Source organism: Pelobates fuscus, chromosome 2 (assembly GCF_036172605.1).
Source record: "Pelobates fuscus isolate aPelFus1 chromosome 2, aPelFus1.pri, whole genome shotgun sequence".
Lineage (NCBI taxonomy): Eukaryota > Metazoa > Chordata > Amphibia > Anura > Pelobatidae > Pelobates > Pelobates fuscus.
Genome location: NC_086318.1, coordinates 31,333,191 through 31,349,386, shown reverse-complemented (window position 1 = coordinate 31,349,386; position 16,196 = coordinate 31,333,191). Strand labels below are relative to the sequence as shown.

The 16,196-nt window shown below is 45.4% G+C and overlaps 1 protein-coding gene across 1 annotated transcript in view; it reads right to left on the bottom strand.

Moving 5' to 3' along the window:
• Positions 1 to 16,196, bottom strand: part of TNFRSF21 (TNF receptor superfamily member 21) — a 93,504-nt gene that overhangs the window by 28,020 nt on the left and 49,288 nt on the right. The gene's annotated exons all lie outside the window — the stretch shown is intronic.

The following is a 16,196-nucleotide window of genomic DNA, read 5'->3' as shown; positions in this document are numbered from 1 at the left end:
ACTCCATCTATTATTGCCTCTATCTGGGCCCCGTTTATCTACGCCTGCGATCGCTACCGCTAGCATATCAGCCTTTTTACGCATCTTGCGCTCCTCCTCTTTCTTGCTTTCTGTTTCCCTATTCATATAGACCTTATTAGCTACCTCCATTAGTTGGGAGATTGACATACCTGCAAACCCTTCTAACTTTTGTAGCTTGCGCTTAATATCTCCGTAAGCTTGGCTGACAAAGGCGGAGTTAACCATTCGGGAATTGTCTGCGTCTTCCGGATTAAAGGGGGTGTACAAGCGGTACGCCTCCAATAATCGGTCATAAAAGACACTGGGCGCTTCATCGCTTTTCTGGATCACCTCAACTGTCTTCGACATGTTAATGGCTTTCTTTCCTCCGGCTTTCATGCCAGCAATTATAGCGTCTCTATAGGCTCTGAGTTGAACCATATCAGCACCATTTACGTTCCAATCGGGATCAGTGTTGGGATAATGTGTTGCGGCCCATGCTGCTGGATTAGCTTGGTTCAAAGCACGGGCTCTATCCTCTAATGCTTTAATGGCTGCTTGATTTATTCTTGTCCTTTCCTCATTGTTAAATAAAGTCATTAATAACTGCTGGCAATCAGCCCATGTCGGATTATGTGTCTGTACTATTGAGGTGAACAGATCAGTCATGGCTTGTGGTTTCTCAGTATACGAGGAATTATGGGTCTTCCAGTTTAAAAGGTCGGTAGTGGTGAAAGGGACATATACGAAGACAGGGTCAGCGTGTGCCATTTGACCTGCGGCATCGATATAAGCTGACCCGGGATTTAAGCGAAGAGGCATCTGATAGTGCTTTAATTGTTGGGCACCAGTCAACTGTCGGGTTTGGATGGGGCTACGTAGGGAAGCGTCAGTCATGGGTTCCGGTCGGGGAGAGATAGGGTATGGGGATGTGGGAGGTTGGTTTTGGGAAAAGGTAGTGAATAGAACACTTCGGGCCGAGCTAGATGAAGCTTGACCGGAAGTCTGAAGTGGCGCCAAATCAGGATATTCGTTTCTAATGGGGGTGGGTTCTGGTTCCGGAAGGGGAGATTTAGTACGAGGGGGGGTGGATCCTGTACTGGAGGAGGAAGCGGAAGTGGATGAGGGTAATGAGGGAAGGGTTACAGGACTTCCTGTATTTGCGTCACTTCCTCTTACCGGAAAGTAAGGGGGCGGCAAAGGGATCTCGGACTCAGGGGGCGTGTCCAAAATGGGCCTAACACCAGCCCTAGTGGACGAACAAGTCCTAGCTACCATGAGGCGACACTGTTCCTCGTGGCATGTCCGGAGCCATTTTGGCGAGTCATTTACGGCCTGTCTCCAACAATCAATATAAGGAAACTGGCCGTAAAGTTCAGGCCTACCTGATACAGCCACGTGTAAGCGCTGTACCAGAGTTGGATCCAAACTGCCACGTGGCGGCCATGCCGCAACCAAAGTAGGCCACTCCCTAGTGCACAAAGTGACCAAACGTACAGGGGACATCTTAACCCCAAAATCACAAACTTTGAATCCCTTTTTAAAATTCTTAACCATACATCCTAAGGGATCCGGAATCGTTGACTGCGACGCGCCCATATTTAACAGTGGAACGTCGTCGACAACGATTACTATACACGCGTACTATTCAACAGTCACACCCGTTTCCTCTGGCAACAGCACCACGTGGTATGGTTACCAAGTGAAACGTACACAATAACAATAAACACTCAGGGAATTCCCGTACACACACAGCTGCTACACCAGTCACTATATAATCAATATTATGCCCTTTGGCGTAACTACACAGTCACCCACGCTATAATTCTCTATATACGAATTACCCGTCTATAACACACCCCAGTAACATCGTCTTTTACAAATAGCGGTTACAGTACGGTTAGCATAGGTCAAAGCACAAGTTAAGGTCACAATACAATTATTAGTGGTTATGGTGTTAAAACAGGCAATGGACGACAATGATTAGTACTTATTATATAATGTCAGTAAATATACAGGGTTATGGTACCGTGCACTATAATACAGCAACACACTATTAACACTCTCGCTAGACGGCTGAGCTCGCGCTATCTAACAAGATATACACTTTACTAAAACAATCGTTAACACATTTACAATTCCCAACTAAACTATTGGCCAGTACCTTGAATGGACTACCTAAAACTATATACACCCGTTTTGGTTAGCCACACTGCCCAATCACCACATATACATAGCGAGCTAGAGAACCGAATTTACACAGACGCCTCTTAGTCGCACTATACAACGAGCTAGAGAACCGAATTTACACAGGCGCCTCTTAGTCGTACTATCAAAAGTCTAGTGGGTTCCAAATTTACACGCCTTCCCACTTAGCCCAGATAGGATGAGAACTAGCGAACCGAATTTACACAGGCGCCGCTTAGTCTCCCGGTCCCTCCGACCTAGCGAACGTAATATACACCCTAGAACGCTAGTCTAGACAAGACACCGGTGTCCGGCTAGGGCTATCTTACACCTGGACCCCGCCTGACTAACCAAATCAAACGGTCTGACTAAAGAGCGTTCGATCGAGCGGTGCGCCTTCGCTCCTTCCCTCCGACAGAGGGGGCAGATACAGATTCAAAAACCCCTTTGGGCCTACCGCACAATCGGTATACCCCTAGCGGGTCCTGCCGTCTAAAACAGCAGTTATCTTACCTCCTCGTTCCTGAACCTGAGTTCACACTCATCGACGGGGACACCCCAGCACTTCTCACGTAGAGGCCGATGATCTCCTGGACAACAGACCAGTGGCGCCGAGACGAAGGGAGGTCCACGCAGAAGTTCAGGGGTGCAGCCGTAGAGAACGTGGGCAAAGATAGACCGTCTCACGCCTCTGCCTCTCAGCTACCGTTGAACGATGAGCTTCCCGGCCAACGCACCAAATGATACCGGAGAAACTGACGGAAGCCAAGCACAGAGAGATGGACACAGGTTTCTTCAGGAAGGAAGAGATTCTTTATTGGATCACCGATCGGGACTCAGAGGGACTAGCGTCACCAAAATACAGCAAAGTCTGAGTACTGAATACATAGAGTACATTCCTTATATAGCACTGTAGCTCCTCCCACAATTAACTACACCCACACATACCCTTAACCTATTTAATGAATAGAGTCTAAACTCATCCATCCGGTCTAACCACGTGGCTCATCTGATACAAAGGAGAGGGACGCGTAATTCCAGTTCTTACATTCCTGCACCTGGTCAGTACAGTGATGACAGTATCTTAGCTACGTGTTATTAACTAACTGATACTACAAACACATATACATACATATGCCTTGTGGCAATCTTAGCCTGCTAAACTTGTATTTTACTGGAATTACATCACAGTAGAGCCGGGGGCTGGGGATTTAGTAGAGCCGGGAGCTGGGGATTTAGTAGAGCCGGGAGCTGGGGATTTAGTAGAGCCGGGAGCTGGGGATTTAGTAGAGCCGGGAGCTGGGGATTTAGTAGAGCCGGGAGCTGGGGATTTAGTAGAGCCGGGAGCTGGGGATTTAGTAGAGCCGGGAGCTGGGGTTTAGTAGAGCCGGGAGCTGGGGTTTAGTAGAGCCGGGGGCTGGGGTTTAGTAGAGGTAAGGGCAGAGGGGTGAATAGGGTTTTGTAGAGGTGGGTGCTGTTTTTTTTGTTTGTTTGTTTTTTTGAGGTGGGGGATGAGGTTTTGTAGCGGGGGGCTGGAGTTTAGTAGAGGGGTGTGCTGGTTGTTTTTTGAGGTGGGGGTGAGGTTTTGTAGAGGGGGGGCTGGAGTTTAGTAGAGGGGTGTGCTGGTTGTTTTTTGTTTGTTTTTTGAGGTGGGGGATGAGGTTTTGTAGAGGGGGGGGGGAGGGGCTGGAGTTTAGTAGAAAACATATATACCACATGTTACTGGGAGTTGTATTGATACAAGCACTTTCTAAGCTCCAAAAAGAGAAATAAATCAGTTTCCTTGCAAAACAGGAACGCTTGAGATATACCTAAGATTGGTGCTGCACGCAGCCATCACCTCTCATTGAAGAGACAAGAGGAGATGTATAAATGCTCATTTCTGCTTACAGCCAGGAGGTGTAATGTGCAGCTCACGGATTCACAATTTGCTATTCAAATAAACAAGTTTGTAAAACGAAAGGTTGCAGGAACAAGGTTCTAGGCACCATAACCACTTTAAAAAAACTAATAGTAATGCTTTCCTTGTGTATACCTTTAAGAGCAGTGGAGAGCACATCTCATAAACACATAGCAAATGTGTACCATGAAAGATTCGGTATGTCTTGTATGAAGTGACCTCAACCTGTGGGCACATACCATAAATTACTTAAATGTAAACAATTTGTAAATCACAAACAAAATTGACGGAACCTGTGTAAAGCTTTATTGGCATTCCATCCATTATTCAGTTTGTTTTGTTGAATGGAAAAGTGATTTAAACATTTCGGCTAACATTACCAAACGGACTATAGAAAAGTTGGAAAATTCTTTCCTATTGCTTTTTTTGGACAAAATCACTGTAAAAACTATCCACTTTTTCTGTTTCAGTAAATATAAATAGCAGGACTAAGACAGACGTCAGACCTTTCGCTCTGCCACTGCAGATAGACAGCAAATCCGTCGGCTCAAACCGGTTTTACACACAAAACATTTCTCACTGCACATTTTTATCAAGCATAATATTTATTACTAAAAACTCCCAAGACCGCCCATGCCTCAGGATCTCACAGAATAATAGAAATAAGGGAGGCATCGTTTCAGCCAAAGTATAATCAGCATTGCTAGTCAAATGCAGTACACATACTAATAGTGTACACTTCATGTGTTCGTGCCCCATGATCCGGGAATTGGAGGAAAAAACTGCCTGATTACAATGCAGTTCATCAATCACTTACTGGCACACAGCCGCTCGGTAGACAATTTCAGATTGTGCATATACAAAACTGTACAGACTCGTCTGTACAACGGTCAGGGTCACAGGACCACTTGTCTTGTTATTGTGTTATCATTAGGCAAAATAAGGTGGGTTAGGGTTTTATGATTATCCAACACGAGGTTTTTACCGAAAAATAAAACTGAAAAATATATATATATATATATATATTTTTTTACATTTATTTTTTTTGGTACATAGAATGCGCTTACTATTTATAACAGTATATGGTGCGGCCCTAAAACGGTTAAAAAAAATTTAAAAAAAACTATTCAAGCCTCAAGGTCCCTTTTATCCAACATGAGGTGTGTTTGCAATAATATTATTCCTAAGACGTTATGTTTATATTGCTGAATTCATTGGGCTATTGCAAACACAAAACACTCACGCCTCATCCGCTTTCTAAAAGGTAAACACGGTCATGAAAAGACCAGAAAAATAATAAAAAAATATATTGCTCTGTGATTCAGAACGCCTCCTCCACGTGCACGTAAAGGTGTAGAAAACTTCTTATTCAACACTTAATACATTTATAACAATCTATTTAGGATTTTTTTTTAACAAAAAATAATAATGTTTTGATAAAAAATAAACAGAGACATGTTATGTGCACATGATAGCTTCCATAAGCTCCTGTGTTCCTGTACATCCAACTGGTCTTGTTGCCAATACTTGTCTGTTAGTCCACCAATTCATTGTACAGCGCTACGGAATTTGTTGGCGCCTTATACATAACTATAATATATCTTCTATTTCAGAAGATGCAAATATGGTAGTCCAGCTAACAGAAATCATTAAAGTGCACCAACCATAGCCATAACATAACATGGCGTCACTTTAAAACAGACCAAATCGCTAGCAAATGTACATGTGATAAATTATTCAGCCATCTTTAACTTTTTTTGAGATTACTGCGCTGTCACCAGCAAAACAGTAAAGTCTATAAAACAGGACGTCCACCTCCAAGAGACGTGGTACAGTACAATAACTTTTTATGCAAGCTAGGATTTGTGGGATGCCTTTTGTATTATTTGAAAACTAGCTGACTGAATACATTGCTCAATGCAAAGCACCAACCCAAGTTTTGTCAGAAAGGGGTATAGCCAAGTGGAAAAAAATACCAGCGGCATCAGCCATGGGTACATTTTATTGCCCCTCCCTCTTACATTGAACTCCAGCCTATACCACGATCTATTACTTACCATAAACACTAACATGTTGAATGAATCACATTATGACACTAAACCTTTGTGAATAAAGTTAGTGTATTATATAAACCTACTGCAGACCTCCCAATAGTCTCGCTTTTGGTGGGACAGTCCCGATATCAGGGTCATGTTATGCTCCATTCCCTTGGTGTCTTGCATCTGAAGAGACCAGGAACTGTCCTGGGCAGCACAATGCAAGCGAGTCATTAAATGCGCTAATGATGTGCGGCAAGCTCTTCAACCATGCAAGGAGGACTGTGCATGGATTGACGGCTAGGGGCAAGCCAGACAGCTTGTCAGTGGGACAGATCCGGTAATTATGGGCATTCCCAATAACGCTCGACAGGTCACAGGTGATGCCCCCTCAAGGCCCCGCACACCCCATCCCCATTACATACCTTGTTGGGAGGTATACTGCTGCATTAACCCTGCATCTGATGTATAAACCCCAAACTTGCAGCACTAAACCTGCACCCACAGCAATACCATCTACACTGTGCAGTATCATCAACATGGAAACCATCTAAACACCCATAGGCATCCGCTACAGAGCACAATAGGGGGAAAGTGCCCGGTACCCCCGAATTTAATTAAATGGGGCCTAAGAGGCATATAATAGCTTACCCCCCATATCAAATCTAAGGGCACGTGTTTTTTTGTTTGTTTTTTTAAACATGGCAATAAGGAACATTTTTTTAATATTCCTTTTCTTACCAGCTTCTGATGCACAGGTATCTCTCGCTCTGGTTTCCATGGATACGAGAGAGCTGCTTTGTTATTTTATGGTCTAGTTTAGATATTTATTATGTGACTAAATGAGGAAAAACAGAACAAAAATAAATAAATGACCAATAGCATGTAGATAATCTCAGTGGATGCCCTAATTAGAGAGCGGAAGTCACTGATAGCGTACTTCTAGGAATCAGGAATTAATAGCCTTTCATTCCCTAAATGGGAATCTTGCATTAAGCCTTTTACAATAATACGACAAAAATAACAATAATGGGAAACGAGATATCAAATGACTCATCGTCACAACAACATCACATCTCAAGCAACTAGAAAGGCCATTCCAGCCTAGGTTACTTAGCCACCCCTGACCTCTGGTGATAAATATGTGCAAAATGGGAGGGGGGTGGAGGGGGCTTTATATTTACCATGAAAAACTGGACATTTAAAAAAAAAAAACAATTTTACAGAATATTTCAGAATTAAGAATAGAAACCACGGATAAATCATGAGGATACAAAGCACTGCACGAGTTTGATGGTATTTTTTTTGTATGTCAACAATTATCATAACGCCACAGAAACCTGGAATGCGAAGGCAGATAAAAACACATTGGCCCATCTAATCTACCCATTACATAATCTCTGATTGATACCGTTTATTTGTCCTTCAGGATAGTCTCATGCAAACACAAACAGTCTTCCATTCATTTACTACTAAAAGTAACGACTACAGTTTCTGTAAAACGGTAAAGGACTATCAAAGCACGTAGGCACTCTGATCACAATGTAATATGAACGTCATTTTTTTTTCTGAAAAAAGGCTTAAATGTACCGCGAGTTTGCTAGAAAATAATTCCGTTCGTGATAGATCACATTTGCACGCTTGGACTCAGCAAAGTTGTATTCACTATTTATCAAGCGTCATGTAGAATAGACTTATGCAGTCTGAGACTTTTAATAACTTGAAAAGATGGCGGGACAGTGGTATCCCACATTGATTTGTACTCCAGAATTATTTACTAAATTGGGAAATGACAAAACTATCGCAAAGTAGCAGAGGAGTTTAAATGCTCTGCGCAAGACCAAAAACTTGCAATTAACTAGTTTAATCTTCACACTGCCCGGTCGGTGTACAGAATCACGTCACACCTTACCACCAGTAAATCACACTTTTAATGCTTCCGGGAAATGTCCAGAATGAGTAACTGTCTTGGGGATTAATTTTTTTAACTTTACAAGACAGGTTTGTAAATACACTAAATGCACAAGATGAAAAGACTAAACTATTTTAGGACTCTTTGCACAATAACAGTGTAGCTGGGAGTGAAGTCTGAAATGCCATTCTTGGTAAAAACATCCTATCTTGAGGTTATGACTGTCCGTTTCCAAGACTGTGGAAAATGCTTATCTTTGGTTTCACAAGGGGGGGTTTGGCTCTCGGTAGGAGTAAACAGGTGTTACCAGGACGGTACCTTGTAACAAATAGTGCACACATTGTCCTAGACATGTCGGTAACAGTATCAGACTGACAGTTAATATCAGTTTACCGAAATAACATGGTTGCTAATAATGTCCTGCAGATAGTAAGTCTTATCCAGCTACACGACAAACTGGTAAACACAATCATAGTTTTTGATAATGGATCACATTTTGTAAAGATAGATAAACAGAGAAATGCATGGTTGGAGGTGGAGGGTGTGCTTACATTAATACAACTATACATTGACATCACAATTGCAAAAGGCACAGAGAGGGCATTTCATGCAAATTAACTTACCAAACTTCCTTAATCTTAATCATTTCAAAAATTATTTCTGAGCAAACCAAAATATTTTCCTTATTTCTTTTTAGAACATCACAGTGACATTTGCAACATAGTAACACCGTTGATTGTGAAGAGTCACCCACTAGTTAAAAGGAACACTCCGATCACCATAACCACTACAGTCTGATGTAATGGTTATGATGTCAGAAATGTCTTTGCACCATCACAATGTTACTTGTAAAAAGCACGTTTTAGACGGCACATGCACTTTGTTGCAACCAGTTTGAGTAAAGTATCCTGAATTTCACCCTTGAAGTAGTGTGTCTATTTGTACTCCATTAGAATGGCTTGACAACTTACCCGAGTCTGTCCAGGTGCTATATACATTTTTCCCCTGCAGGAGAAGCCAAATGGCTCTATTAAGCTAAGCAAAGCTGATACAGGGTACTCTCAGCTGACGCTCTCTGCCAATGAGTGCTGCCCTTCTTAGTTCAGTATAGCCAACCTTTCCTAAGACTGGAAGCAAGGTATGTAGCCAAGGGCACCTGGTGGGACTCAGGCCATTTAAAAAAAAAAAAAAAATGTTACAAAGCTGGTGGAAGATCTTAAGAACCATAATGCAAGTCTATTGAACAAAAACAAGAAGATATATCATGCAATACTGTAATGGCGTGTTCCATTGTACTCCCACACTGTTACATCGTGAATGCAGTTATTAATGCACAAGTTTATATTGTCGAATGTAAACTATCTGCCCGTCCAAAATAAAGGAATCTAAAAAGAGACATTCCTGGCACCATAACCAGTACATGGTTATGGTTCTTGGAGTAATCCTTTAGCTCTAATGTTAGGAATACAAAGATGTAACATGTATCTCTACAGGGAGCATTCAGTGTCCTTACGTCGAATATGGAAACCAGGAAGCCCCGCTAGAGGCAGTCACACAGACATGGTGCATTAGGCAGAATTGTAAACACTGACTTTTCTGAGAAAGGGCAGTGCCAACAGTGCCCAAAACCACTTTATTAAGCTGTAAGTGTTATGGTGCTTAGAGTTTTCTTTTAAGGCGAATAAAAACATTTTTTTTTTTTTAATAAAAACAAAAAAACACAAGCAACTAAAACCATCCAAAATTGGATGCAACAAAAACACAAAAACTAAACTGCCTAGGGACACAGCTTAACAAAACATGTATGAGAGTAAAGAATGCAGAGCCCTGGTAATGATTAACCCGATTTGTGCAGAGAAATGTGCCGGTCTGGTTAGAGATTGTGGGACATGGCAGGAGCAGCGTGGGCTCTATCCTAGTAATATGTATCCAGAGGTTTGATTACAGCGTACCAGAAGACACACACGCATTCATTATTCAGAGGTCGGAGCACATTCTGCAAGACGGAAAGGTAAACAATATCAGAATAGGACACCTTAGAGAACAGACAGTATCGTTTCACTGAAACAATGATGAAATGTCCGTTACAAATGGTGCTATGAATTAAAATGCACCTGCTCTGCTAAAATGGCACATTATAGACAAAGAATGTACTCTATACAGGGTGCTAGGCAAGGGATATGTTATCGGTATGTTACAATTGACATATATATATGTATGTATATTTGTATGCAAATGCAGGCAAATACAGAGCTCTGCATTTGGTACCTTCAAAAACAACGTAGAAATATTGTGACAATCGGCCTTTTGTTGTACAGGTAGTATTATTTGTACTTTACTTCAGGGCTGCCATCAGAAATTTTGGGGCCCCTGACACAGCTCAAGGTCTGGGCCCCCTGGCGCCTGCACCCGAGTCCCCCCCCTGAGTCCGCCCACAGGGATGCAGTCCCCCCCCCCCAGGCCCAACCTAGGCAAAAGTAAAGTTTGCCGCCCCCCATGTGACATCACAGTGCCCCACCCATATGATCTGCCATGTTAACTAACACAGTGCTGCAGTGCCGCCGTATTTACAATAAAAGGCCTGCAGAGACAGGCTATAGACACCAGAACCACTACATTAAGCTGCAGTGTTCTGGGGACTATAGTGTCCCTTTAATGTGAGGTAAATTAGAGATTAGTGCCACGAATAATATACTAGATGGCCTACTTACAACCAGATGAGGATGATGATGGGCTTCAGCTGCCGTCTGGCTCCACTGGTCTGGTGTAGAACAGGCTCTCTGGAGGCGGTTTGTAACTGTGGTCACAAAAATCAATGTTCTGGGAGAACGGGAAGCAGCTCCATTTTTTGAGGGCCCTTTACACAGCTCAAGGTCTGGGTCCCAGGGTCCACCTTCATGTTCCACCAATGAGTTTGTTCACAGGGATGTGTGTGTGTGTGTGGGGGATGTCCTGATGTGTGTAAGGAATGCATTGTGTGAATCTGTGTTTGTATGTATAAGGGCTGCAAGGTGAGTTTGTGTATGTATGGGATGCAGTGTGTGTGTCTGTATGGGATGCAGTGTGTGTGTCTGTAAGGGATGCACTGAGTGTGTGGAAGGGGTGCATTGTGTGTTGCTGTGTGTAAGGGATGCATTGCTTGTGTATGTGTGTCTGTGTGTAATGCATTGTGTGTTTTTCTGTGTGCAAGGGGTGCATTGTGTGTGTGTGTGATGGATGTCAATCTCTGCCCCTACCCCCGTCAATTTCCTTCTTCTCCCCCCCTCCAATTCCCTTCCTCCCTCCCTCTCCCCCCTCCAATTTCCTTCCTCCCTCCCTCTCCCCCCTCCAATTTCCTTCCTCCCTCCCTCTCCCCCCTCCAATTTCCTTCCTCCCTCCCTCTCCCCCCTCCAATTTCCTTCCTCCCTCCCTCTCCCCCCTCCAATTTCCTTCCTCCCTCCCTCTCCCCCCTCCAATTTCCTTCCTCCCTCCCTCTCCCCCCTCCAATTTCCTTCCTCCCTCCCTCTCCCCCCTCCAATTTCCTTCCTCCCTCCCTCTCCCCCTCAAATTTCCTTCCTCCCTCCCTCTCCCCCTCAAATTTCCTTCCTCCCTCCCTCTCCCCCTCAAATTTCCTTCATCCCTCCCTCTCCCCCTCAAATTTCCTTCCTCCCTCCCTCTCCCCCTCAAATTTCCTTCCTCCCTCCCTCTCCCCCTCAAATTTCCTTCCTCCCTCCCCCCTCAAATTTCCTCCCTCTCCCCCTCAAATTTCCTCCCTTCCCCCCTCAAATTTCCTCCCTTCCCCCCTCAAATTTCCTCCCTTCCTCTCCCCCTCCCTCAAATTTCCTCCCTTCCCTCAAATTTCCTTCCCCCCAACAAAATTTCCTCCCTTCCTCTCCCCCTCCCTCAAATGTCTTCCCTTCCTCTCCCCCTCCCTCAAATGTCTTCCCTTCCTCTCCCCCTCCCTCAAATGTCTTCCCTTCCTCTCCCCCTCCCTCAAATTTCCTCCCTTCCTCTCCCCCCTCCATCAAATTTCCTCCCCTCCTCTCCCCCCTCCCTCAAATTTCCTCCCTTCCTCTCCCCCCTCCCTCAAATTTCCTCCCTTCCTCTCCCCCCTCCCTCAAATTTCCTCCCTTCCTCTCCCCCCTCCCTCAAATTTCCTCCCTTCCTCTGCCCCCTCCCTCAAATTTCCTCCCTTCCTCTCCCCCCTCCCTCAAATTTCCTCCCTTCCTCTCCCCCCTCAAATTCCTACCTCTCCCTCCCCTCCCTCAAATTTCCTTCCTCTCCCCCCCCCAAATTTCCTGCCTTCCTCTCCCCCCCAAAATTTCCTTCCTCTCCCCCCACTCCCTCAAATTTCCTTCCTCTCCCCCTTCAAATTTCCTCCCTTCCTCTCCCCCCCCAAATTTCCTTCCTCTCCCCCTTCAAATTTCCTCCCTTCCTCCCTCCCTCCCTCCCTCAAATTTCCTCCCTCCCTCTCCCCCCCTCACTCCCTCAAATTTCCTCCCTCCCTCTCCCCCCTCAAATGTCCTCCCTCCCTCTCCCCCCTCAAATGTCCTCCCTTCCCTCCCTCTCCCCCCCACTCATTCAAATTTCCTCCCTCCCTCCCTTTCCCCCCCACCCCACTCACTCAAATTTCCTCCCTTTCCCCCCCACCCACTCAAATTTCCTCCCTCTCCCCCCCCACTCACTCAAATTTCCTCCCTCCCCCCCACTCACTCAAATTTCCTCCCTCTCCCCCCCACTCACTCAAATTTCCTCCCTCTCCCCCCCACTCACTCAAATTTCCTCCCTCTCCCCCCACTCACTCAAATTTCCTCCCTCTCCCCCCACTCACTCAAATTTCCTCCCTCTCCCCCCCCACTCACTCAAATTTCCTCCCTCTCCCCCCCCACTCACTCAAATTTCCTCCCTCTCCCCCCCCCACTCACTCAAATTTCCTCCCTCTCCCCCCCACTCACTCAAATTTCCTCCCTCTCCCCCCCCACTCACTCAAATTTCCTCCCTCTCCCCCCCCACTCACTCAAATTTCCTCCCTCTCCCCCCCCCACTCACTCAAATTTCCTCCCTCTCCCCCCCCACTCACTCAAATTTCCTCCCTCCCCCACTCAAATTTCCTCCCTCTCCCCCCCCCACTCACTCAAATTTCTCCCTCCCTCTCCCCCCCCCCACTCACTCAAATTTCTCCCTCCCTCTCCCCCCCCCCCCCCCACTCACTCAAATTTCTCCCTCCCTCTCCCCCACTCACTCAAATTTCTCCCTCCCTCTCCCCCACCCCCACTCACTCAAATTTCTCCCTCTCCCCCACCCCCACTCACTCAAATTTCTCCCTCCCTCTCACTCAAATTTCTCCCTCCCTCTCACTCAAATTTCTCCCTCCCTCTCCCCCACCCCCACTCACTCAAATTCCTCCCTCCCTCTCCCCCACCCCCACTCACTCAAATTTCTCCCTCCCTCTCCCCCACCCCCACTCACTCAAATTTCTCCCTCCCTCTCCCCCACCCCCACTCACTCAAATTTCTCCCTCCCTCTCCCCCACCCCCACTCACTCAAATTTCTCCCTCCCTCTCCCCCACCCCCACTCACTCAAATTTCTCCCTCCCTCTCCCCCACCCCCACTCACTCAAATTTCTCCCTGACACCCGGCGGGCGCGCGAGGGAGCACTCTCCCTGGCTGAGTGCTTCCTCTTCAGCTCCCTCGCGCGCCGCGTACTGATGCCGGAGCCGGAAGATGACGTCATCTTCCGGCTCCGGCATCAGTACGGTGCGCGAGGGAGCTGAAGAGGAAGCACTCAGAGGAGAGTGCTCCCTCGCGCGCGCGCCGGGTGTCAGCAGGGTCAGCCTCTGGGGGGGGCCCTGAGGTGACCGGCTACTGGGCCCCCCAGGAGAAGAGGCTGGCCCAGTGGGTACATACCGGGGTCGCAGGGCCCCCTGCGACCCGGTATGTACCCACTGAATGTGGGGCCCGGACGACTTGAGCAGTCCGGGCCCCCCAGGACCGCCGGGCCCATGACAACCGTTGCGGTTGTCATGCCCTGATGGCGGCCCTGCTGTACTTACACTGTCTTTCAGGAAACTTAGTTCAGTTTCATTTACACGTAGATCTCCAACATATTCCACAGTGCAGTACAAAAGGTGGAGTGGGAATTAGAGGCAGGGTTTCCTCATTACTCACTGCTAAATAGGCAGGGCATCTCCATAAAACAGGTCAGCATGAACTTATTAAGGTCACGGTGTACAGCAGTAATGCTCTTACAGCCATAATGTTGGCTAAGCATCAGGGGAGATGTAGTCAACAACATCTGGAGTAGATGATTATCCCACAATAAGTGCTATACTGCTGGTCTTCTTCATTTACAGCTGCACGGGAATGAAAACCTATCAGTAACTGCTACCATCAATCAAATTTTAACTTTCCAGAACAGATGGGGTTAGCCTTGGACCCCAGATTCTGGCAAAGTATCATGGGAATTGTCCCTCAGAAACATCTGAAGTGCTAAAGTTAGCTTATTATTGTTCGAGAAGGATACAGATCGAATGTTGACTTTGTGCAATGGGCCTCTTTCTGACATTAACTTTCAGTTCTGAACAGAAGCCAGCATTACGTAACAAAAGATAAATACAATCCTGATATTTCCTGCTTCCATGTAGGTGGACAGCTAGATTTGGGTTAGAAAAGTTAATGTCTCATCGTGACCTGCCAAGTCTCTCTTCTAGAGCAGAGCTATGCTGAGCTGGCAGGCGCGTCTGTGTACAGTGTCCCAGTGCGTAGAAGCATGGCATACCCTGAACGTGCCGGAGACAGACAGACTGACCAGATACCAATGCCCCTTCTTGGGTTAACCCATCGCTTATAAATCTTTGTTATTATTATTTTTTTAAATAATTTGTTTTGCTCCATAAACTCAAGTGTTCCATCTCTGCCTCATGTGTAGATGATGTTCTAATGACTCGGGTTCCTGGGAGCTGTTGTTCAGCTGTTCTGTAATAAAAAGCAGAAAACTGAACTACAACTCCCACAACCTCAGCTGTGTTATTGTAATTTAAAGGGACACTATAGGCAACCAGTCAACTCCATCTCAATTAAATGGACTGGATGCAGTGTCCCTGTCCTTTTAACCCTGCATTATAAAAACATTGCGTTTTTTTCCCATTTTTAATTGCAAAGTTTACATTGTAGGTTTAAGTCCACTTCTAGTGATTGTCCGTATGACGGCCACTGGAGGCGCTTCCGCGGCATTGACCAAGTAAAACTCAGTCACGTGATGCAGAATAGGAGTACGTTGATTCAATACTTTCCTGTGGGGAAGTTTGTATACCCACAGTATTACCGCACACGCACATTAGGTCCTCATCGCTCCTCCAGGAGGAGCACTGGATTGGCCATAACCAGTAATGTCGTGGGAGGTGGAGAGGTAAGTAGCAGCGAAGGATGTCTCGGTACTGGACAAAGGTGACAGCGACAGGAACACTATAGCCTTGGGACTACAGATTTTATTTTTTATTTTAATCAAATGAGCTGCTTTATGGATATCACCATTACTTATTCATACCAGATCTATAAACGCTTTTCCTTTGTCTGTTCTTGTTTTGTACTGCTGAGGATATTAAGTGGGTACTGAGCACACAGATGGCAGCTCTAAGCAGCACTTTTCATGCACTGACACCACCACCAAGAAGAGATACGCGTTGTTCAGGAAACCAGGGAAACATGACCGTGAACTCTTATCGTAAAACTCCCAGGACTTTAAACAAACCCAAGATCAAGAGTGAAATGCCATGCAAAACCAGATTCAATCCAGTACAACTTGCTCCACTGCCCAGATTTAATGCTGCGGTGTGGTAAAAGTCAAATGGAATAAATGTGTGTCATATCGGACACTCCAGTATAATACAGCATTTTTTACAAACCCACTGTTAGATGCCAGCTGTTAATTGTTTTCAAAATGAAAATCAGAAAAGTAGGTAAAGCGTATTGTCTCTAAAACAGACAGGATGCAGCTTCACCACAGCCCACGGGTACCAAACATCGCATTTTAACACTAGAGGCATTCCTCTCACATACTACTTTAAGCCCATTTCTAGTTTATATATTGAACTATAAAATGTGTATTAATTTTATACAGCTCTTCATAATGATATGAATTATGGTTATGTAAATCTGTTTACTGATGTATTTTTTTTCTTT